At 35.3% G+C, this 24,954-nt stretch overlaps 1 long non-coding RNA gene across 2 annotated transcripts in view; it reads right to left on the reverse strand.

The window, feature by feature from the left end:
• The window catches only part of LOC143676420 (uncharacterized), an 80,275-nt gene that overhangs the window by 15,481 nt on the left and 39,840 nt on the right, over nt 1–24,954 (reverse strand). The window contains exon 1 of one of the 2 annotated variants that reach the window (XR_013172071.1): nt 2,246–2,323. The exons of the other annotated variant lie outside the window; for it this stretch is intronic. This is a non-coding gene — a long non-coding RNA (uncharacterized LOC143676420). Of the gene's footprint in view, nt 1–2,245; nt 2,324–24,954 lie in introns of those variants that run through there. 2 annotated transcript variants of the gene reach the window in all.

Consider the following 24,954-nt stretch of genomic DNA (forward strand, 5'->3'; position numbering starts at 1 on the left):
AATTAGAACAACTCCCTGTATGGGGATGGGAGGGATTGAGGGTTTTTTTTAGGTAGGCTCATTATTAGACACATGATGGTGATACCAGCCCATTGACTAGGGCGTTGGTCGGGAAGGTAAGAACAGCAGACAGCTGTGGTTTAAGAAGATAGGCATAACAGATGTATATATAACTTTTATCCCTGGCACAAGGCATCATGGATCTTGAGAAGGTAAGCTTTCCTAGAAAATATTTGGAGTTCCAAAACCCTTGACCCATATATACCCAGCCAGCCAGCAAGAATCCATCAGACATTACAGATTTTCTCTGTTGAAGTGGCTTAAAAGGAGTATGCTCAAGGTAACACCATGTTTTTCAAATCCTAAATTTTCTTCCCAGGGGTAATAATCTTCTGCTATAAAACAATACAATCTGTTTTGCTGATGTTAACCAACCTGTTCTGTGTTTATGAGAGCCTGGGGGCTGGTCTTTAAGAGGTAGTTGCTTATCCAATGTGAGGTTACCAACACCGGATCATTCTTTCTATTTTAACTTCTTCTCTAGGGGAATAACGGTAGTAATTGAATACTTTTGTCTTGCCTTGTGAGGAACGGTAGCATCATGTTTAAACTTGCTTTCCTTGCATTAATATTTTTTCATAATATTTCTGACTTTGTATTCACATAAAAGCATATTCCCGTGTAGTCTTAGATTATACTTCCCATATTGACAATGAATAGAGACCACTAAAATTTTGCATCCATAATTTGGGGGACATGAATCAATTATTTGAAGGTTTTCATAATTTCTTTTCAATATGTTTGCTTATTGCCAAGGTTGCCATATGGCTCTAATGTTAACCTGAAAACAATACAAACTAAAAAGACATATTCTGCCTCTTTTATAGCAATTTTGGTTGATCAATGTGGGAATTATAAGGTCAGCATTACAGATTACCTGTCATTTAATATTAAACAAATGGATTTGAGAAATGAGTTAATTTTATTTTTACCCAATTTCCAACTTATGCCTTTTGATGACCAGAAACCTATATGAAGATAATTTGACAGATGAACAGAGTTTTGAGGAAAGATATCATTGCCTTTTGTTCTCTACAATTTATTTCTAAGGAAAATGCAATTTTACATGAAAGTTGCATGAGGATTTTCATTTGCACAGAGTAACTTGGTGCATTCTCATGTTAATCTGTTCAGATCACCAATGGTAATTGATCATAAACTATATTGATATGGTATCTATAGTATCGAGATAAGAGTTTAGACAATGGATCTATTTTATTCAGTAGAGTGACAGCTGTCATTCTCTTCTTTCTTCAACCTTTTTCATTTGCCTAATATTATCAAGGATCTAGTTGGAATGCATGGTTCAAACATATGCCTGCTCTGTTTCCATGTCTTCATCACACAAGAAAATGATAGTTTTATTTTCAGATATGAAGGTGTTTTATAGGGCAGTGGTTTTATAATTTTTTGAAGAGTTTCTTCTAGTCTGAGCAAGTCAGTCTGGGACCCATGTAACCTATTTGTTCTCATTTTTGGTAGGAAAAAAATTTTTAGGGTTACTGCATAAATATACATTTTTGGGGATGAGATTTGAATCTGCTTTAGAGCCAGGGGACTCGATCTATATTTAATTGCAATGCTGTAAGTCCTAAAATATACTTATTAGTAAGATAAAACCATAACAAACTCTTTTTTATTAAGCAGTTTTATTGAGCTATATTCATAAACCATACAATCCATTCAAAGTATACAATGACAGCATAATCACAGAGTTGTGTATTCATCACCACAATCAATTTTAGAACATTTATATTACTCAGAAAAGAAAACCTCATACCCCTTATCAGTCACCTCTCATTCCTCTCTCCTTCCCAGCCTTACATAGCACTAATATAATTCTGTCTCTATAGATTTATTTATATTTGAAGAATACTAAAATATTACTGTTAACCATAGTCCATAATTTGCATTAGATGCATTTTTCCATATACCACTCTATTATTAGCCACTTATTCTATACACATTTGTTGATGACAACTTGTGGCATTTATTTGTTATAGTTCATAAAAGAACATTCTTATATTTGTACTATTCACCACAGACCTTGTCCACCTCAGGGTTCACTATGTTTTACGGTCCCACGTTTTATCATCTAGTTTTCCTTCCGGTAACATACATGACCTAAAACTACCCCTTTTATCCACGTTCACACACATAATTCAGTGCTGTTAACTATACTCACAGTAATGTGCAATCATCTTTTCTATGAATTTCCAAACATTTACAATCAATCTAATTACAAATTCTATGCAAATTAAGCATCAGTTCCCATTCTCTAACCCTGTTCTGTTTCCTGGTAACCTAAATTCTAGATTCTAACTCTAAGTTTGCTTTTTATACTTAGTTCATATTAGTAATATCATACACTATTTGTCCTTTTGTGTCTGGCTTATTTCACTCAATATAATGTCCTCCATGTTCATGCATGTGGTTGCATGTATCAGGACTTCATTCCATACTGCTGAATAATATTCCATTCTATGTTTTTTAACAATTTTTGCTTATCCATTCATTAGTTGATGGACACTTGGGTTGCTCCCATCTTTTGGCAATTGTAAATAATGCCACTGTGAACCTTGGTGTGCAGATATCTGTTAATGTCTCTGCTTTCAGTTCTTATGGGTATATACCTAGCAGTGGGATTACCAGATCATATGATAATTCTATACTTTGCTTCCTGAGGAAATGCCAAACTGTCTTCTACAGTAGCTGCATCATTTTACATTCCCAACAGCAATGAATGAGTACCCCTATTTCTCCACATCCTCTCTAATATTTATAGTTTCTGTTTTTTTTTAATAGTAGCCATTCTAGTAGTAGGTGTGAAATGATATCCCATTGTAGTTTTGATGTGCATTTCCCTAATAACTAGTGTTGTTGAACATCTTTTCATGTGCTTTTTGGTCATTTGTATTTTTTCTTTGGAAAAATGTCTGTCCAAGTCTTTTGCCTTTTTTTAAAAAAAAATTGGCTTGTTTGTCTTTTTATTGTTGAGTTGTTGGAATTCTTTATGTATTCTGGATACTAAACCCTTATCAGATATGTGGTTTCCAAAGATTTTCTCCCAATGTGTAGGCTGCCTTTTCACTTTCAGTACAAAGTCCTCTGAAGTTACAGAATTTTTTCAATTGTGAGGAGGTCCCGTTTATCTATTTTTTCTTTCATTGCTTGCGTTTTGGGTACAAAGTCTAAGAAACCATTGCCTACCATAAGATCTTGAAGATACTCATTGTATCCTCTTATAACCTTTTTATTGTTTGGGGTCAGTAGTTATGTTATCCTTTCATTTCTGAATTTAGTTATCTGCATCCTTTCTCTATTTCTTTGTCAGACTAAAGTTTGCCTATTTTATTGATCTGTTCAAATAAGCAAATTTTGGTTTTGTTAATTCTATCATTTTTTTTTCACTTCATTTATCTCCACTCTAATCTTTGTTGTTTCCTTTCTTGACTTTGCTTTTTCGATTTGCTCTTCCTTTTCTAGATTGTTCAGTTGTGATGTTCATATCTATTTCAGATCTTTCTTCTTTTTTAATGTAAACATTTTGAGTTATAAGTTCCACTCTCAGCGCTGCATTTGCTGCATCCCATAAGTTTTGGTATGTTGTATTTTTGTTTTAATTTGCCTCAAGTATTTCCTAATTTCCCTTGTGATTCCTTCTTTGACCTATTGGTTTTTTAAGAGTGTGTTGTTTAATTATCACATTTGTGAATATTCCAGCTCTCTGTTATTGATTCCTAGTTTTTCCATTGTGGTCAGAGAAGATATATTGTATAATTTCAATATTTTTACATTTGAGACTTGCTTTGTGATTTAACAATATAGTCTATCCTGGAGAATGTTCCACGTGCACTATAGAAAATTGTGTATTCTGTTAGTGTTGGTTAAAGTGTTCTATATATATGTCTGTTAGGTCTAAATGGTGTAGAGATCATTCAAGTCTTCTATTTTCCCATTGATCTTCTGTCTAGATGTTCTGTCCATTACTGCTAATGGTATATTGAAGTGTCTACTATTAATATAGAACCATTTATTTTTCCCTTAAAATCTGTCAATATTTGTTTCATATATTTTGGGGCTCTGTCAGGTGCATATATATTTATAATTGTTATATCTTCTTGTTGAGTTGACCCCTCTATAATATATCGTATGCTTCTTTGTACCTCATAACAGTTTTTGACTTAAGTCTATTTTATCTGATATTCGTAAGTATACCCAGCTCTCTTTTTTGTTACTATTTTGTAAGGTATATGTATTTTTCCATCCTTCCACTTTCAATCTACTTGTACCCTGAATTTGAGTCCTGGAAATAGCATAGCATTGGGTCATGCTTTTTAATCCCTTCAGTCAATCTCTACCTTTCAAGTAGAGAGTTCAATTCATTTACATTTAAAATAACTAGTGATAATGTAGGACTTTCTTCTGCTATTTTGCTACATGTTTTTTTTTTTTGTAATTCTTATATGTTTCTTGTTTAATTCTTTTGTTAGTGTCTAGTTTCATATATATTTGATTTTTTTGTACAATAGTATTTTGAGTCCCTTTTTGTTTCTTTCTGATTATTTTTCATGTATTCCCTTTGTGGTTACCATCTAACATCCTAAATCTCTAACAATCATGTTTGATATGATACTAACAACTTCAATACACATAGAATACACATATACTATTCCTATGCCCTTTCCTATGCCCCATGTTTTTATTGTATATTTTACAAATCATGTCTTTCACATCGTATTTTCAAAACCATAGATCTATCATTACTTTTTTATGCATTTGAAACTTACATCCTGTAAGAAGTACAAAATGGAGTTAAATAACAACAACAACAAAAAAGAACAAGACAATAGTACTGGTATTTATAATTCCAGCATGGTTACTTTTACCAGAAGTCTTTCTTTCTTTATGCCACTTTTTGGCACAGTCTAGTGCCCTTTCCTTTTAGTCTGAAGAACTCACTCTAGCCTTGTAGGGCAGGTCTAGTGAGGATGCTCCCTCAGCTCTTGTTTATCTGGAAATGTCTTAATCTCTCCCTCATTTTTGACACACAGTAACTTCAAAAAGTTATTCATAGGTAAAGCCTTATTAGACATTGTATATTTGATACCATGTAGATTATTCTTATAGTACTTTATAGTGTTTTATTAGTCATAACCTACTGCCATGTGACAGCTAATGTAAAAATACAATGCTATATTGATTGAGCATTTATTGCACAAAATAATTGTGCTGAGTTACTTTGGCTAATTTGATTTCTATTTCAATCCATCTGCTACCGGGCTGAGTGACCTTGGGATTTAAGAAGATTAGGAGCTATAGTTATTAGTTGGTTTGTTCAGTCTTACATTAGTGTGTTCTACTAAAATTATGAGAAAACAAATAGAATGGTAGTCTCTATACTTCCAATTCAGGTCCCTCTTCACAGAATTTTATGCTAGACTGCCATATCTTCAGAAGGTGCCCTAGCTGAAAATGGAGTGATGTCAGAGGAGAAGCCTGCTGCCCAGATGAACGGACATGCAGGAGATGTCAGGGCTTCCGACCCTCTGAAAGTGCCTTGAATAAAGACTTTAAAATGTGCAATCCAAATCCTCACTTAAATGCACTAATTGCAGGCAGCGTTTTCAATAAAGAGAATCTTTTGGGACAGCTGTCGTAAATAAAGCAGAGTAAACTTACTATTTTTTATGGAGAGTATGCTGGTTTGAAAGGATGTGTGTACCCTAGAAAGCCATGTTTTAATCTTAATCCCATTTTGTAAAGGCAGCCATTTCTTCTAATCCCTATTTAGTACTGTATGTTTGAAACTATAATTAGATCATCTCCCTGGAGATGTAATTCAATCAAGAGTGGTTGTTAAACTGAATTAGTTGGAGACCTGTCTCCACCCATTTGGTTGGGTCTTGATTAGTTTACTGGAATCCTATAAAAGAGGAAACATTTTAGAGAATATGAAAGATTCTGAGAGAGAATGACATGGCCATGAGAAGCAGAGAGTTTATCAGCCAGTGACCTTTGGAGATGAAGAAGGAAAATGCTTCCCAGGGAGCTTCATGAAAAAGGAAGCCAGGAGAGAAGCTAACAGATGACACCATGTGCCTTTCCAGATGAGAGAGAAACCCTGAACTTCATTGACCTTCTTGAATCGAACTATCTTTCCCTGAATGCCCTTGATTGGACATTTCTATAGACTTGCTTTAACTGGGACATTATCTCGGCCTGAGAACTGTAAACTAGCAATTTATTAAATTCTCCTTTTAAAAGAAATTCCGTTTCTGGTATATTGCATTCCGGCAGCTAGCAAACCAGAACAGCGAGTGAAGGATGTTGGAAGGGTAAGGATTAGGAATGTCTGGAAAGAAAGAGAGCCTACAGGTATGTACATTTTTTCCTTTCTGTAAGAGAAAAATGAGGACTTTGGAAATTCAGATCCCTTTTTGAGATCAGAGATTTAAACAACATATTTTTAGTTTTAAGCAGTTGTAGTCAAAATGCTACAATAAAACAAAAATAGAGAGAAAGAAAACGAAGAGCATTTGACTCCTGCACTTAAAATGAAGTACACATAAAATTTAAACTGGTTTTGACAAAAGCCTATAGTTGTATTTCTTTAACTATAAAGAAAACACATTTTGGCAGTCTTTAAGTTTAAAATATAATTTTTAGCATTTGGCACCATACGTATACCATTATATTTGATTTTGCATTACTGTTTCACCATAAAGTTTTACTTAAGACTTTGATTTTATGATTATGAAAAGAATTAGGCACAACCAACAGTTTTTCTTTCTTAAATTTCATCACTGTTGATGTGGTTCTTTTGTTTTTTTAAAAAAGGGCAACTATCAAAACTAAAATAAGTATAAAGTAATATTGCCGTTCTGCTGATTTTAAATACACAGTACATCATATATACTTCACAAGCAAGTTAAATGGAGATAAAAGTTGAAATCAGAAGATACGAATGACCTTTCAAAATCAACACAATATGTTCTGAAACTTGTCGTGACTAATACCATGCACCTGTGATCAATGAACTATGTAGTTTTGATCAGATGTAGGCCATTAGTGTTACTACTTGAGCTATACTTCTGCATCGTTCACAGTTTTCAAAGTGTATAGTTAATGTTATACATGTTAATGTCCTTTCTTCCATTCTTACAAGTATGTGCCCATCTGCAAAACAAAAAAAGCTGATACTCAGTCGTAGTCCTATAAAAGTTAACTATGTTTAATCATTGACTGATTGTGCTCTAACCTTAAAACTTTGTGATCATTGACCTCTGTTGCATTTCTTCTAAAACCCCTCCAAAAATTATCTAACCATTTTAAATATCAGCATTACCCTAGTCTATTCACTGTTGTATGCATTCTTGTTTTTGTTTTCTGTTTTATGCCTTCATATTAGCCAAACATGAAATTCTGTGAAAACAAAAACCTTCTACCTAAACCCCCACCCATGCCTTCTGTGGCAGGAAACAAATTGCTTATGCTTGAGAACTTTCCCATCAAGAATTTAGTAGAATCAGATATACTTATATCATTTTGATGTTTTTGTTACTGTTTCCAAACAGTGTACTTTGCAATCAGAATCTCTCATTTGTTTTCATGTAACTCCTGAAGCTCTTCATCACACATTAGCGATCAGAAATGAGGTATAATTCCCCAGTCCCTGCGCACTAGAGCCGAGTAGGATCTCCTGTCAGTTGAAAGGAGTTTCACTCTAACTCATGGACTGTGCAAGAATGAACTGCTGTTGGGTTTGATTAATGGATTGTGGCATGGTGTATTTGAAGGCTATTGAATGCAATTTACAATGGCTAATAAAATCTTTATTCTTTTAGTATTAAAAAACACTTTCAGAAAAGGGGGAAAAAGCTCCTAGTTTTGTGAACTAATCTGACCTCAAATTCTTGTCAATATTTTCTTTATGGATACGATGGGTGTTAAGTTTAGCATCCTAAATCTCTAACAATCATGTTTGATTTGATACTAACAACTTCACTACACATAGAATACACATGCACTATTCTTATGCCCCATGTTTTTGTTGCGTTATTGTATGTTTTAAAACAGGTAGTATTTTTCCCCAGGCTGCTTTGACTTAATTGTTTCTTACATTACTTTGATTGTCTGCAAGTGCTTCTGTTTGCAAGGCAGGCTCTGAGAGGCTGAGTCAGAAGAGTTTCCTGGTCAGTCTTTTAGGTAGCCACGTGATAGACTGGGACTAACATTCAGATACTCCAGTATACTCTATTCTTTTTTTAATTACAAAAACTGTTGGCTTATTAAGTTCTCAATATACTCAGTATACTAAATGATACAATGTTTTGGAAACACCTTATTGATTTTTTTTTTTTTTTCGCATGGGCAGGCACCGGGAATCGAACCCAGGTATCCAGCATGGCAGGTGAGAACTCTGCCTGCTAAGCCACCATGGCCCCACCTCATTGATTTTTGTTGAGTGAGGTTGCTGGTTTAACCTGATAATATAAGATTACTATTGAGGTATAAGTGTTGAAATAGTTTCTGTGAGCAATGTTTAGGATAATTAAATAAAATTTTAATAAAAATTAAGGAAAAATTGATATTTACATAAGATATCAGTAATTCAGACATAAATATAACAAACTTATATATTCTGATTTTTTTTCCCAGCCAGAGAAAATACGCAGTAAGTATTGATTTTTGTCCCAAGAAAAAGAGCTCTTTCTCAAATCATAGTAACTCCAAGTTAAAAAACAAAACAAAAAATATAAAAAACTTACCATTCTTTCCATAATGCAAGCACATTTTGGTTTTCTCTTTTAGTTATCCAATGCTGAAAGAATTAGAATTTATGTAATGATGTCAATGAATTTTCCAAGTATAGAATATTTTGGATAACTATAAACCAGTATAAATAGCAAATGAAAATGGAGACAAAATGACTTTATATATATAAAAATGGTTTATCATCAGTTATTTTAGGTGATATCCTGAAAATAGGATTTAAAGTAATATTGTATGATTTAGCTACAGGTATATGTGGCAATAAATTCAAGTCTAGAGTTATCCTTCAGTCATATAAAATATTGAACACAGCATATCATTTTAAAATGATGTGTAGTGCACCATGTAGAGAGCAAAATGACAATCTACGATAATACTTCCTGACCCCAGCTCTCTGACAAAGCCACAGTTTAACTGGTTTATTGACAGGGTAGATTATTATAGATTAGAGTGGTTCACAAAAGATGGCAGTTACAATTTTTTTGTAATAACATGACTGAGCTGTTCTTGAAAACCCTTCATCCAAGGAGCTCAAAACATTGCTAATAGTACCATTATGCCTAAACATTTTTCTGATAACTTCTTATTTGCAAGGTCATCAGAATCTTAATTAGCATTAATCAATTATTCCTATGAGAAGGTATAGCATATTTAATTCATTTAAAAATAAGATATTAAGGCCTGGGAAGCCGAGTAAACCACCAACCCTCTTGCCCTCCAAAGCTCAACTCTGTCCTTGGACAATTGACTCATATTTACCTCCTGAGTAAGTGGAACAAATCAATTTGTCTTTTCAGAGCTATTTGATTTTGGGCAAGTTGTTTTACCTCCATTTGTTTCTTTCCTTATAATAATGTAAAAAAGAACATCACCAACTTTTATTGTTCTACTTGCTTTACAGAAAGATTTATCTAATTCATTTGTTATTTTGAGTTTTCAGAAAATATTTATTTGTACCAAATACAATTAAATATTTATTTATTACAAGCACTTTGAAGAAAGTGCTTAGAGATATTATCTTTTCCTAGAAACTAAAACCCTTTGAATTCTTTTCTTATATTTCAGTGGAATATTTAGCAATTGAAATCTCCTTCATTTAGAGTGCCATGATCAGGAGATGGCATCCCTAAAAAGACTATTTTATATTTGAGTCAGTTTGCAATATAGCAATGCCCTTGAACTGTATTCAAAGTAAACTTAAGCATTTGCAGACGCAGATCAGAAAGCCTAATGAACCAAAAACTGGGAATGGAAGATAATAAATAATATTTCTCATGTTTTAATAAATGTAGGGTTGTTATAAATACTCAAGTCCTGGTTATATTTACTAATGTGGAATTTTGGTTTCTTGAGTTCTTTCCTTATCCATACACTTTTAAGACTTTGGACAAAAGCTTACTGCATGATTTCTTAAAGTAAATATGTCTTTGGGAACTTTGAGTGACCTTAACTCTGCTTCTTCTTCTGCATTTGAGTCTCTCTGCTTTCTGTAAACTTCATTGCTTTCATTACAAAACTTGCATTTTTTTTGCTTATGGGCTACTGTTTACTGACCTGAAAATAGCTAAAGTTAAGTTATCTTGCCCCTTGATCATCTTATTTTTAACAAAGCTGACCATTTGATTGGCTCTATAATTATGGCATGGTTGTGGTTTCAAATATGGTTATGTTGGTCCTAAGCTATTTGATAATTTTGATATTTTGCTCATGTTTACTATGGGTAATCGTCTTAGTTTGTCAGTTCTGCTGGAACAAAGTACCTCTGACTAGGTGGCTTAAACAACAGAAATTTATTGTCTCACAATTTTGGAGGCTCAAAGTCCAAAATCAAGATGCTGGCCAGCAGGATCATGCTTTATCTGAAGTCTGTAGCTTTCTAGCAGTTTGTCAGCAATCCATAACTAAATCTCTGCCTCTGTCACATGGCTGCATCTTTCCATCTGTCTCCTCCTTTCTGTGTCCAAGTATCTTCTGCTTACAAGGAATCCAGTCATATAGGATTAAGGTCCACCCTGACTCAGTTTGGCCTCAACTTAATTAAAAACATCTTTGAGGATGCTATTTACAAATGGGTTCATAGCACAGGACCAGGGCTGAAGACTTGAACGTGTCTTAGTGTGGGACATGATTCAATCCATAAAAACCTTGAATTGGGTTATGAAAACATCTGTATTTTGAGTATATTTTCTTTCTTCACATTTATAGTACTTTTCTTTTTTCAATTCCCACACCTGTCTTGTTTTGTTTGTTTTGTTCCCCTCTGGACATTTCCTAGGATGTTTATCACTGCTCCCTTCTAGGCCTCTTATCTAGCCATTACAAGGAAGGATAAAAAAGTGAAACTAAGTTTTGTCAGTTGCTTAAGTCTCCTGTAGGATCATTGGGAAGATTTTATTTGGAAGATATTTACTTGGAACAATTGATTCCCAGTTTCACGTAGAATATGACGGATCAGCAAATGTAGGAAGAGTGGGGAGTAGCAAACACAGTGTGGTGGGAAGATTGTGGCTTCATTCTAGATCTACAATCAATTCTGAGTGAGGCTCAATGGACTTGAAGCTTCTCCTATATCAAAATGAGGAAAATCAACCAGATAATCTCTTTAGCCTTTCCAGCCTTAACACAGAATGGCTACATGCATTCCTGAATGCATTCAGCCTGTAGAAGCCTGTAATTTCTCTGATATTTCTTCCATCACTCCCATGGTATTAAGACTTATGGGGAAAATGTACAGATTGGGGGCATTCATGGAATGTAAAGGAGTGATAGCTGAATAAACTAATGTAGAATGACAAATCCCATTCACCTCCCTCTGTACCCAATAGAAATAAAAAATAATCAAATAACCCTTTCACAAAGTAAACAGAATTCTTAGTATAAGCAATTTGTCCAAATTAGACATTTGCTTACTTTCATTGCTATAGTTTAATAATTCTAAAAAATGAGAAAAAGAGAACAAGACAATAACTAAACTAACCTTCAAGAATTCTGTCTCTAAGGATTGTGAGTTGAGACTCCCTGAATTATCAAATAGAGAGTTAATAGGAGATAAGGGTATAATCGCTGCTGTATCAGTGCTGTAAGCATTTCCTGTGTCCTATTGTGTATTTCACTGAATGATTTTTTTTAAAGTGATTTCTTTCCCTACCACTTTTACCTTTATTTCGATACATCCTTTAAAGAACTCCTGTACTTAATTTTTCCCTGTTAACTTTTGTTCTTTTATTCTTGTTCCTAAATATTCTTTTATAATGAAATGGAAATTAGGTTTTTAACTAGCTATGTATACTTTTAATCTACGTATCAGTCATTGTCCTTGACATTATAATGCTCATTATTATTCAAGATTTTTGTGCATTTTGTGTGTGCAGCTTTTCTAGACACCAAGTAGTTCATGGAGAAGATGCAATTAGTGAAAGTTTAAAGAAGAATATAGCAAATGAATGACAGATTACATCAAAATGAAGCAGTGCTCAGCTCAATGAAATAGTATAATATTCCTTTATCACAGTTACATAAGTGTTCATCACAAACAAATAGCAAACTCTGAAAATGCAGCTTTAGAAGCCACTACCACATTTCAAGAATTATCATTAAATTGTCCTCACTTTATTTCTTGGTCTGAGGACATAAAATTTGTGGTAGTCTAAATTGGTACAGTATCTTCTGTTCCTGTCCTTTTATAAAAGTGTTTTGAGCATTTGCATCTATTACCATGTATAAAAATCTCATTCCAGAGTAAGTATATCCCTGTCAGGACCCATTTATGGCCTCCTGGGGCTGCTAGTGACAGTCCAATGTTGTCTACTTGGCAGCTACCTGCAAGTGTGGGGAAGTGCTTCCTCCTGGGGGAATCTGTACAGCTGTCTGTGATTGTTCAGTAGTGACCCGTGGGTCCTACATTAACATAAACATTCTCTTTCATTCTACTGCTTTCAAAACCAAAGGAGATTGCCCCTAAATTAGTCACTCACAATCCCATTTAGTAAAGGAACTTCAGGAAGTTGATGATCTTAATCCACAAAATGAGATAACTTTACATTGTACATCCTGGTTTCAGTAGTTTCTTGGTTTTGTTTCCCTGTTACCTGGACTATATTCTTGGTGACCATAGGTTATAGAGATGCTATTTGTTGTTCTACCATAATTTTTCCCTTTGGTGGTAGTCCTGGGGCTAATAACCACAGCCTGGACTGGCTTAAATGTGAGCTTGGCATAGCGCCAGGGACCTGCTCCAGCATTCTGCTTTCATTTTAGTTTTTCCAGATAAAAATAATCAAGGGATTTTATATTCAGCTTGTTTGTCATTATTTTGCTTTTCCTTTTGTATCCAGTGCACCAATATTCAGTGAGATTCTACCCCCTTCAAGCAAAACAGGCATTCATATAAATTATATTGTTAGAACAAACTTATTTGGTCAAACTGTTACAGCATGGCTCAAGGCCTCACACATATGAAAACAAGTGTTCATCATAAATATAGCATGGCCACAGCTTCAGGCATACAGATACACTCTTATCAAGCAGAATATTTCAAGGGTTCAGAAATTATCTTCCAACACGTGGTAAACTGCCTTCCTGTCCTTGAATTTAATATTTAGCAAATATAAACATATATGTATATAATGACTTTTCCTTTTCTTGAACTGAAAACACAACCCACGATTCTTAGGTTAAATCACTATACTTCGGGAAATTCATCAGCAATGCAGAACTTTTGGGTAAAATTTTGATAAGGTCCTTGTATGTGAAATGAGAACATATCGCAGGAAGAAAATGAACTTGCGATGAGATGAAAAGCTAAGGTTCCATCTTTGCTCTTGTCTCTAATTTCAATTATTCAAAGCATGACACATAATTACATCTGGAAAGGAGTAGGACAGTGTTTGAACTTGGTGTGGTGGACGGAATTATAAGATGACTCCCAAGATTTCTGCTCCCCTGATATACATGATTTGTATAAATCTCCACCTTGAGTGAGAAGCCCTGATTACGATGGGATATCATCCCCCCAGTTGTTATATTACATGACAGAAAGGATTTTGCAAATGTAATTAAGGTCATTATGCAGTTGATTTTGAGTTAATCAAAAGGGAAATTATCAAGGTAGACTTGCCCTTATCACATAAACACTTTATATCTGGGTGTAGAGGTCAGAACCAGAAGTAGTCAAGAGATGAAAAGTGTGAGAGAACCTCTGGTGGGGTCATATGACAAAGAACCATGAGCTGCCGCCAGGAGCTACAAGTTGCTCCTAATCTACAGCCAGCAGGAAAATGGGATCTGTGGTCCTACAATCACGAGGGATTGATTTCTGCCAACCATCTCAATGAAATTGGAAGAGAATCCTAAGTTCCAGATGAGAACAACAGCACAGCTGACACCTTGACTGCAGCCTTGTAAGCTCTACACAGAGAATTAAAGCAAGCCATGCCCAGACTTCTGATTCACAGAAATTGTGAGATAACAACATTGTGCTATTTTAAATTGCTAAATTTGTAGTAATTTTATGCAGCAACAGGAAACAAATACATTTGGCTAAACATTGAATTGGAACAAGTGGAGGAAAGGAAAGGGAAGAAGATTATAAGGATATCTCTGATTGAAGTCATTAGTCCCTAAATGGTTATTTGTTCGGACTGAAGATTTAGTGAAAATTATATTCAGCTAGATTTCTCAGGTCAGTCATATATGTAGATATAGACAATGAATGTAGAAATGATTAAGTTATAGAGAGCTGGAATTTTATCTTCCAGTATGCTTACCTTTAGTCATTGTATCTCTGTTTAGATATAATGATACATTTTTACAGTATCTATGACTGAAAAAACTTACAGTCATAGGTGCTCACTTCACACAGCAGCCAGCCCTTTTTTTTAAATTTTTCTTTTTATACTTCTTTTTTTTGTTTTTGTTTTCTTTTTCTTTTTTTTAATATTTTTTTATTGCTAAATAACATTTTTTTATTAATTAAAAAAAGAATTAACAAAACAATTAGAAATCATTCCAATCTACATGTACAATGAGTAATTCTTAATAACATCACATAGTTGCATATTCATCATTTCTTAGTACATTTGCATCGATTTAGAAAAAGAAATAAAAAGACATCAGAATAAGAATTAAAACAATAATAGAAAGAAAAAACAAAAACAAAAACAAAAACAAAAAACCTATACCTCACATGCAGCTTCATTCAGTGTTTTAACATAATTGCATTACAATTGGGTAGTATTGTGCTGTCCATTTCTGAGTTTTTATATCCAGTCCCGTTGTACAATCTGTATCCCTTCAGCTCCAATTATCCCTTCTCTTTTTTTTTTTTTTAATTAACGGAAAAAAAGAAATTAACCCAACATTTAGGGATCATAACATTCTACATATGCAATCATTAATTCTTAACATCATCACATAGATGCATGATCATCATTTCTTAGTACATATGCATTGGTTTAGAAGAACTAGCAACATAACCGAAAAAGATATAGAATGTTAATATAGAGAAAAAAATAAAAGTAATAATAGTAAAATCAAAACAAAACAAAACAAAACAAAACAAAAACCTATAGCTCAGATGCAGCTTCATTCAGTGTTTTAACATGATTACTTTACAATTAGGTATTATTGTGCTGTCCATTTTTGAGTTTTTGTATCTAGTCCTGTTACACCATCTGTATCCCTTCAACTCCAATTGGCCATTATCTTACCCTGTTTCTACCTCCTGCTGGACTCTGTTATCAAGGACATATTCCAAATTTATTCTCGAATGTCTGTTCACATCAGTGGGACCATACAGTATTTGTCCTTTAGTTTTTGGCTAGACTCACTCAGCATAATGTTCTCTAGGTCCATCCATGTTATTACATGCTTCATAAGTTTATCCTGTCTTAAAGCTGCATAGTATTCCATCGTATGTATATACCACAGTTTGTTTAGCCACTCTTCTGTTGATGGAGATTTCGGCTGTTTCCATCTCTTTGCAATTGTAAATAACGCTGCTATAAACATTGGTGTGCAAATGTCCGTTTGTGTCTTTGCCCTTAAGTCCTTTGAGTATATTCCCAGCAATGGTATTGCTGGGTCGTATGGCAATTCTATATTCAGCTTTTTGAGGAACCGCCAAACTGCCTTCCACAGTGGTTGCACCCTTTGACATTCCCACCAACAGTGGATAAGTGTGCCTCTTTCTCCGCATCCTCTCCAGCACTTGTCATTTTCTGTTTTGTTGATAATGGCCATTCTGGTGGGTGTGAGATGATATCTCATTGTGGTTTTGATTTGCATTTCTCTAATGGCCAGGGACATTGAGCATCTCTTCATGTGCCTCTTGGCCATCCGTATTTCCTCTTCTGAGAGGTGTCTGTTCAAGTCTTTTTCCCATTTTGTAATTGGGTTGGCTGTCTTTTTGTTGTTGAGATGAACAATCTCTTTATAAATTCTGGATACTAGACCTTTATCTGATATATCATTTCCAAATATTGTCTCCCATTGTGAAGGCTGTCTTTCTACTTTCTTGATGAAGTTCTTTGATGCACAAAAGTGTTTAATTTTGAGGAGTTCCCATTTATTTATTTCCTTCTTCAGTGCTCTTGCTTTAGGTTTAAGGTCCATAAAACCGCCTCCAATTGTAAGATCCATAAGATATCTCCCAACATTTTCCTCTAACTGTTTTATGGTCTTAGACCTAATGTTTAGATCTTTGATCCATTTTGAGTTAACTTTTGTATAGGGTGTGAGAGATGGGTCTTCTTTCATTCTTTTGCATATGGATATCCAGTTCTCTAGGCACCATTTATTGAAGAGACTGCTCTGTCCCAGGTGAGTTGGCTTGACTGCCTTATCAAAGATCAAATGTCCATAGATGAGAGGGTCTATATCTGAGCACTCTATTCGATTCCATTGGTCGATATATCTATCTTTATGCCAATACCATGCTGTTTTGACCACTGTGGCTTCATAATATGCCTTAAAGTCCGGCAGCGCGAGACCTCCAGCTTCGTTTTTTTTTCCTCAAGATGTTTTTAGCAATTCGGGGCACCCTGCCCTTCCAGATAAATTTGCTTATTGGTTTTTCTATTTCTGAAAAATAAGTTGTTGGGATTTTGATTGGTATTGCATTGAATCTGTAAATCAATTTAGGTAGGATTGACATCTTAACTATATTTAGTCTTCCAATCCATGAACACGGTATGCCCTTCCATCTATTTAGGTCTTCTGTGATTTCTTTTAGCAGTTTTTTGTAGTTTTCTTTATATAGGTTTTTTGTCTCTTTAGTTAAATTTATTCCTAGGTATTTTATTCTTTTAGTTGCAATTGTAAATGGGATTCGTTTCTTGATTTCCCCCTCAGCTTGTTCATTACTAGTGTATAGAAATGCTACAGATTTTTGAATGTTGATCTTGTAACCTGCTACTTTGCTGTACTCATTTATTAGCTCTAGTAGTTTTGTTGTGGATTTTTCCGGGTTTTCAACGTATAGTATCATATCGTCTGCAAACAGTGATAGTTTTACTTCTTCCTTTCCAATGTTGATGCCTTGTATTTCTTTTTCTTGTCTAATTGCTCTGGCTAGAACCTCCAACACAGTGTTGAATAATAGTGGTGATAGTGGACATCCTTGTCTTGTTCCTGATCTTAGGGGGAAAGTTTTCAATTTTTCCCCATTGAGGATGATATTAGCTGTGGGTTTTTCATATATTCCCTCTATCATTTTAAGGAAGTTCCCTTGTATTCCTATCCTTTGAAGTGTTTTCAACAGGAAAGGATGTTGAATCTTGTCAAATGCCTTCTCTGCATCAATTGAGATGATCATGTGATTTTTCTGCTTTGATTTGTTGATATGGTGTATTACATTAATTGATTTTCTTATGTTGAACCATCCTTGCATACCTGGGATGAATCCTACTTGGTCATGATGTATAATTCTTTTAATGTGTTGTTGGATACGATTTGCTAGAATTTTATTGAGGATTTTTGCATCTGTATTCATTAGAGAGATTGGTCTGTAGTTTTCTTTTTTTGTAATATCTTTGCCTGGTTTTGGTATGAGGGTGATGTTGGCTTCATAGAATGAATTAGGTAGTTTTCCCTCCACTTCGATTTTTTTGAAGAGTTTGAGGAGAATTGGTACTAATTCTTTCTGGAACGTTTGGTAGAATTCACATGTGAAGCCATCTGGTCCTGGACTTTTCTTTTTAGGAAGCTTTTGAATGACTAATTCAATTTCTTTACTTGTGATTGGTTTGTTGAGGTCATCTATGTCTTCTTGAGTCAAAGTTGGTTGTTCATGTCTTTCCAGGAACCCGTCCATTTCATCTAAATTGTTGTATTTATTAGCGTAAAGTGGTTCATAGTATCCTGTTATTACCTCCTTTATTTCTGTGAGGTCAGTAGTTATGTCTCCTTTTCCATTTCTGATCTTATTTATTTGCATCCTCTCTCTTCTTCTTTTTGTCAATCTTGATAGGGGCCCATGAATCTTATTGATTTTCTCATAGAACCAACTTCTGGTCTTATTGATTTTCTCTACCGTTTTCATATTTTCAATTTCATTTATTTCTGCTCTGATCTTTGTTATTTCTTTCCTTTTGCTTGCTTTGGGATTAGTTTGCTGTTCTTTCTCCAGTTCTTCCAATTGAACAGTTAATTCCTGCATTTTTGCCTTTTCTTCTTTTCTGATATAGGCATTTAGGGCAATAAATTTCCCTCTTAGCACTGCCTTTGCTGCATCCCATAAGTTTTGATATGTTGTGTTTTCATTTTCATTCACCTTGAGGTATTTACTAATTTCTCTTGCAATTTCTTCTTTGACCCACTCGTTGTTTAAGAGTGTGTTGTTGAGCCTCCAGGTATTTGTGAATTTTCTGGCATTCCGCCTATTATTGATTTCCAACTTCATTCCTTTATGATCCGAGAAAGTGTTGTGTATGATTTCAATCTTTTTAAATTTGTTAAGACTTGCTTTGTGACCCAGCATATGGTCTATTTTTGAGAATGATCCATGAGCACTTGAGAAAAAGGTGTATCCTGCTGTTGTCGGATGTAATGTCCTATAAATGTCTGTTAAGTCTAGCTCCTTTATAGTAATATTCAGATTCTCTATTTCTTTGTTGATCCTCTGTCTAGATGTTCTGTCCATTGATGAGAGTGGGGAATTGAAGTCTCCAACTATTATGGTATTTGTGTCTATTTCCCTTTTCAATGTTTGCAGTGTATTCCTCACGTATTTTGGGGCATTCTGGTTCGGTGCATTAATATTTATGATTGTTATGTCTTCTTGTTTAATTGTTCCTTTTATTAGTATATAGTGTCCTTCTTTGTCTCTTTTAACTGTTTTACATTTGAAGTCTAACTTGTTGGATATTAGTATAGCCACTCCTGCTCTTTTCTGGTTGTTATTTGCATGAAATATCTTTTCCCAACCTTTCACTTTCAACCTATGTTTATCTTTGGGTCTAAGATGTGTTTCCTGTAGACAGCATATAGAAGGATCCTGTTTTTTAATCCATTCTGCCAATCTATGTCTTTTGATTGGGGAATTCAGTCCATTGACATTTAGTGTTATTACTGTTTGGATAATATTTTCCTCTGCCATTTTGCCTTTTGTATTATATATATCATATCTGACTTTCCTTCTTTCTACACTCTTCTCCATACCTCTCTCTTCTGTCTTTTCGGTTCTGACTCTAGTGCTCCCTTTAGTATTTCTTGCAGAGCTGGTCTCTTGGTCACAAATTCTCTCAGTGACTTTTGTCTGAGAATGTTTTAATTTCTCCCTCATTTTTGAAGGACAATTTTGCTGGATATAGAAGTCTTGGCTGGCAGTTTTTCTCTTTTAGTAGTTTAAATATATCATCCCACTGTCTTCTAGCCTCCATGGTTTCTGCTGAGAAATCTACACATAGTCTTATTGGGTTTCCCTTGTATGTGATGGATTGTTTTTCTCTTGCTGCTTTCAAGATCCTCTCTTTCTCTTTGACCTCTGACATTCTGACTTGTAAGTGTCTTGGAGAACGCCTATTTGGGTCTAATCTCTTTGGGGCGCGCTGCACTTCTTGGATCTGTAATTTTAGGTCTTTCATAAGAGTTGGGAAATTTTCAGTGAAAATTTCTTCCATTAGTTTTTTTCCTCCTTTTCCCTTCTCTTCTCCTTCTGGGACACCCACAACACGTATATTTGTGCGGTTCATATTGTCCTTGAGTTCCCTGATACCCTGTTCAAATTTTTCCATTCTTTTCCCGATAGTTTCTGTTTGTTTTTGGAATTCAGATGTTCCATCCTCCAAATCACTAATTCTATCTTCTGTCTCTTTGAATCTATCATTGTAGGTATCCATTGTTTTTTCTATCTTTTCTACTTTGTCCTTCACTTCCATAAGTTCTGTGATTTGTTTTTTCAGTTTTTCTATTTCTTCTTTATGTTCAGCCCATGTCTTCTTCATGTCCTCCCTCAATTTATCGATTTCGTTTTTGAAGAGGTTTTCCATTTCTGTTCGTATATTTAGCATTAGTTGTCTCAGCTCCTGTATCTCATTTGAACTATTGGTTTGTTCCTTTGACTGGGCCATATTTTCAATTATTTGAGCGTGATCCGTTATCTTCTGTTGGCGTCTGCGCATTTAGACAGATTTCCCTGGGTATTGGATCCAAAAGTTTGGAAGATTTTTCTGTGAAATCTCTGGGTTCTGTTTTTCTTATCCTGCCCAGTAGGTGGCGCTCGTGGCACACGTTTGTCTGCGGGTCCCACCAGTAAAAGGTGCTGTGGGACCTTAAACTTTGGAAAACTCTCGCCGTCCGGGGGGTTCGCTAGCCGAAATGGCTTGAGCCGGCCCGGGGTCGAACGCAGGGAGGGTTGCTGGTCGCCGCAGCCCGGGAAAGAGCCCGTCCGAATTTCCGAGTCGGCCCTGGGCAACAAGCGTGGCGGGAGGGCGCCAGCGGCAGCGGCCCGCCCGAGAGAGTGCACGTTCCCCGGGAGTCACGGGTTTGGAAGGGGCCTCCCCCACCCGTCACCGTTCTCCACGGCCTGGGGATTTCCGATCCAATTCTCTCAGTTGGTCCGGGGGGCTGCGCGTGGTGTGGGCGCCAGCCGCCTTGGTTTCAGGGGACCGCCTCTCCAATTCTCCCAGCCGGCCCGGGAAGGGGGAAGGGAGTAACTCCGGCCGCTTTCCGCCCCGCCTGGTGAAGCCCGTGCGCCTCGGCGATCTCACCCGAGCTGCTTCTCTCAGCCAGCCAGCCGTTCCAGGATGGGGTACGCTGTCTTTTTTATCTCTGTTGTGGCTTTGGGCGCTTTCTGTATCGTTTCTACTCCCCTAGTAGCTGTCCTGGAGAAGAAACTAAGATCCGCGCGTCTTACTAAGCCGCCATCTTCCAGGAAGTCTCTTTTTTTATACTTCTAATCATTGGAGGGTACTTCCTTATACTCAACTTTAAGGGTTTGCTCTTCATCTTTGGTTTTCAGTATTTTGCTTATGATATGCCTAGGTGTGCTGGTTGGCTTTTCTGCAGTACATAAAAACTTCAAGCCAGAAAGCCATGTCGTTTAATCCTCATTCAATATTGCTGGGTGGAATTGATTGTTTCCTTGGAGATGTGACCCACCCAATTGTGGGTGGTAACTTTTAATTAGTCTCCACTCATTCAAGGTGGGGTTGCTTACTGGAGTCCTTTAAAGGGGAACTGTTTTGGAAAAAGCTTTAAAGCCATGAGAGCCACCAGAACCGACAGAGCCAACAGAATGGACAGAGCCCCGGGGAAGCCGTTGAAGAGAAAGCTAGCAGATCTTGCTATGTGTCTTTCCAGCTGAGAGAGTAACCCTGAACATCATCTGCCTTCTTGAACCAAGATATCTTTCCCTGGATGCCTTAACATGGGCATTGTCATAGCCTTGCCTTAATTTGGACATTTTTACAGTCTTAGAACTGTAGACTTGCAACTTAATAAATTCTTTTCAAAAGTCATTCCATTTCTGGTATATTGCATTCTGGCAGCTTGCAAACTAGAACACTAGGTCTGTTTTAAGTTTGGATACTGTTTGTTAACCTGTGTTAAAATACTGATATTTTCCTGTGTAGAGTACAATTTGTTGACTCTGCATGAAAAAACTTCTTCACTTCTGATATCACTACCCAACATTTAAGGACAAAATAATATCAATTCTACACAAACCCTTCCAGAAAGCAGAAGAAAAGAAAACACCAACTCATTTTATAAGGTCAGGGTTATTTTGCTACCAAACCCCAAAGTTAGTATCAAAAAAGAAAACTCCAGACCACTATTTCTCAGAAACATAGAGGCAAACATCCATAACAAGATGTTAACAAATCAAGTCCCACGAAACAGAAACTATAATTCAGCATGAAAAATCATGGTTTATCCCAAGAATGTAAGGCTTGTTCAATATTCAAAAAAATCAATTTAATTATATTAACAAAATAAAAAAGAAAAATCATGATTTTCTCAATAGTTGCAGAAAAACAAGACAAAATTCAACCTTCTTTCATAATAAACTCCCAGAAAAACAGGAGAAAAGGGAATTTCTGCAATTTTTGTGTACCTGAAAACAAAACAAAACAAAAATACCCATACAAATTAACCTCATATTCAATGGTTAAGACTGAATGCTTTACCCCTAACATCAGGAATAAGATGAGGATACCTGCTCTCAGACTTACAGTCAACATTCTTTATATATTTAATATTTCTAGCATTTCACTTTGATTCATTTTTATAGCTTCCATCTCTTTGCAGATATTTTCTATCTCTTTATGTGTATTGTCCCCATTTCCACCTATATCCATCAACACTTTTACCACAGATATTTTGAAGTCCCTGTCTAATAATCCTAATCTCTGAGCCATCCTGGGTCTGTTTCTATTGATACTTTCTTATCTTGACTATGAACCATATTTTCATGCTTTTTTTGCCTCAAAATGTTCAAGTGCATAGAGGACTATTTTCATTTTTTGGCTGCTAAACAAATTCCATAAAATGGGTTGGTATAACAACAGGAATTTATTGGCTCACTGTTTCAGAGGCTAGAAGACTTGCTTCTTCCTGAAGCTGGTATCATCTTGCTGGCCAGCAATCTTTGGGGTTCCTTGGCTTTTCCTTCATGTGATAATGCACATGGTGGTATTGTTTCCTTTCTTTTCTGGGTTCCCTTGACTTCAGATTTCTAGCTGCTCCCCATGGCTTCTCTCTCTGGATCCAATTTCCTTTGCTTATAAGGACTTGACCTATACTAGATTAAGGCCCACCCTCTTTCAGTTTGGGCACACCTTAACCAATAGCATCTTCAAAGGTCCTGCTTATAAAAGGGTTCATACCCACAGGACCAGGGGTTGGGACCTGAACATGTCTTTTGTTGGAAGATGTGATTGATCCCCAACAAGAATATTTTGCATAAAAGAATACTAAAAACTGAAGTTAACTAATATTTACTGCCTGAAAGGAGCATACCACTCCCTTTGTCAGGCTATTATAGGATGCCTACATCAATGTGGTCATCTGGTTTTGAGATGTCTTTTAAATTTACTTTTTAGCTTCAGTTTGACTCAATTCAACAATGGCTTCATTGGTTTCGAGAGTGAGATCAAGACTTTCCTGTCAATGGTGTGCAGATCCTAGAAAGAGTCCAGAAATTTCTTAGTGGTTTACAGGTGAGCCACCAGCTTTCCTACCTCTGGATAATCTCTCTTTTCTTTATTTTTTGACCACCATCTTTTTGGATTGCTGGTGAATTTTGTCTTTGTACTAGGTGGAGAAATATGGCAAAGAGGTGACTTGTGGATCAGATACATTCTGTGACTGGAGCTCCTCTGGATTCTAAATATGTTATGTCAGTCCACATATGGTGTTCAAATGTATGTTAAAAGTTCTTTTCATTTCTCTTTCAACCTGGCTGTGAAACATTTGTTCTCATTCTTGTCACTATGCTTGGGACATAAGCAGTTGTGGTTTCTTTTCTACTAGGAAGGTCTTGTGTACTTCTTGAATTAATTAAAGTTTCTTTGTATCTATGGTGTTTTCATTGGCTTAAAAATTAATTATTTTGCACCTTATCTGACTTGTTTTGATTATTAGGATTAGAGCTTAGATCTCTTTCAACTTTCTACATCCTATATTTATTTTAATTATATTGTCTTATATTGTCTATCTGGAGTGGAATGCTTTGACTATAAAAGTTTAATATTTCCTACCTGATAGTGAAATTATTTAAAACCATGAATTAGCATCTGAGTTAAACTTTGCCTATATTCCATAAATTTTTATATGTAATGCTCTCCTTGTCATTAATTTCTAAATATTATTCACTATAGTTTTGATTTCAATTTTCCAAAAGAATACTTAGGAAATGATTTGTGTGTGTCTTTTATTTTAAATTTTAATTTTGTTACATTATGACCACAGAGTATTGTCTAAACAATTTCTGCTTTGAGCTGTTCTGGGGTTCTCTTTATGACTTAATATTGGACAACATGGTCTTTAAGTCAGGGTATTAGTGTTGTCTAGCACATAGGCTAGAAATCAATATTTACTGAATGAATGGAAGCAACTTTATTTTATGGTTTTTGATAAAAGTTAAATATTTACTTAAAGATACTTGTGAAGCTCAAAGGTTGGTATATTTTATTAAGTTTATTATCCTATTCAGAGCTTCTGTTTTTCCAAAATGAATGAAGACTGTGAATTGAAGACTACTTAATACTGATATGCATGCTAGCTTCTTTCTTATTCTTTATATATTGTCCTTTCATTTCATTAATTCTTTTTGCATTTGCATCATTTTGATATTAATGTTTAATTTTTGCATTCTTTTTCTGTTTGATATATCATTTCAAAATTTTGAACTGTTTAATGTCATGTTTCTGAAGTATAATTCTTATAAGCAACTTGCAGTTGTATTTTGTTTAATGGTTCAACCCATTTTCATCTGTTGTCATAATTGATATAGTTTGTCTAATTCTTCCATGTTGCTTTATATTTTCTAATTTTTTAATTTATCTCTTCTTCTTCATCTATCTTTTGCCACGTGGATACTTTTTTTTTTTTACACATGGGCGGGCACCGGGAAACCAACCGGTCTTCGGCATGGTAGGCAAGAACTCTGCCTGCTGATCC

This window comes from Tamandua tetradactyla, chromosome 3 (assembly GCF_023851605.1).
Source record: "Tamandua tetradactyla isolate mTamTet1 chromosome 3, mTamTet1.pri, whole genome shotgun sequence".
In the NCBI taxonomy this organism is placed as follows: Eukaryota; Metazoa; Chordata; class Mammalia; order Pilosa; family Myrmecophagidae; genus Tamandua; species Tamandua tetradactyla.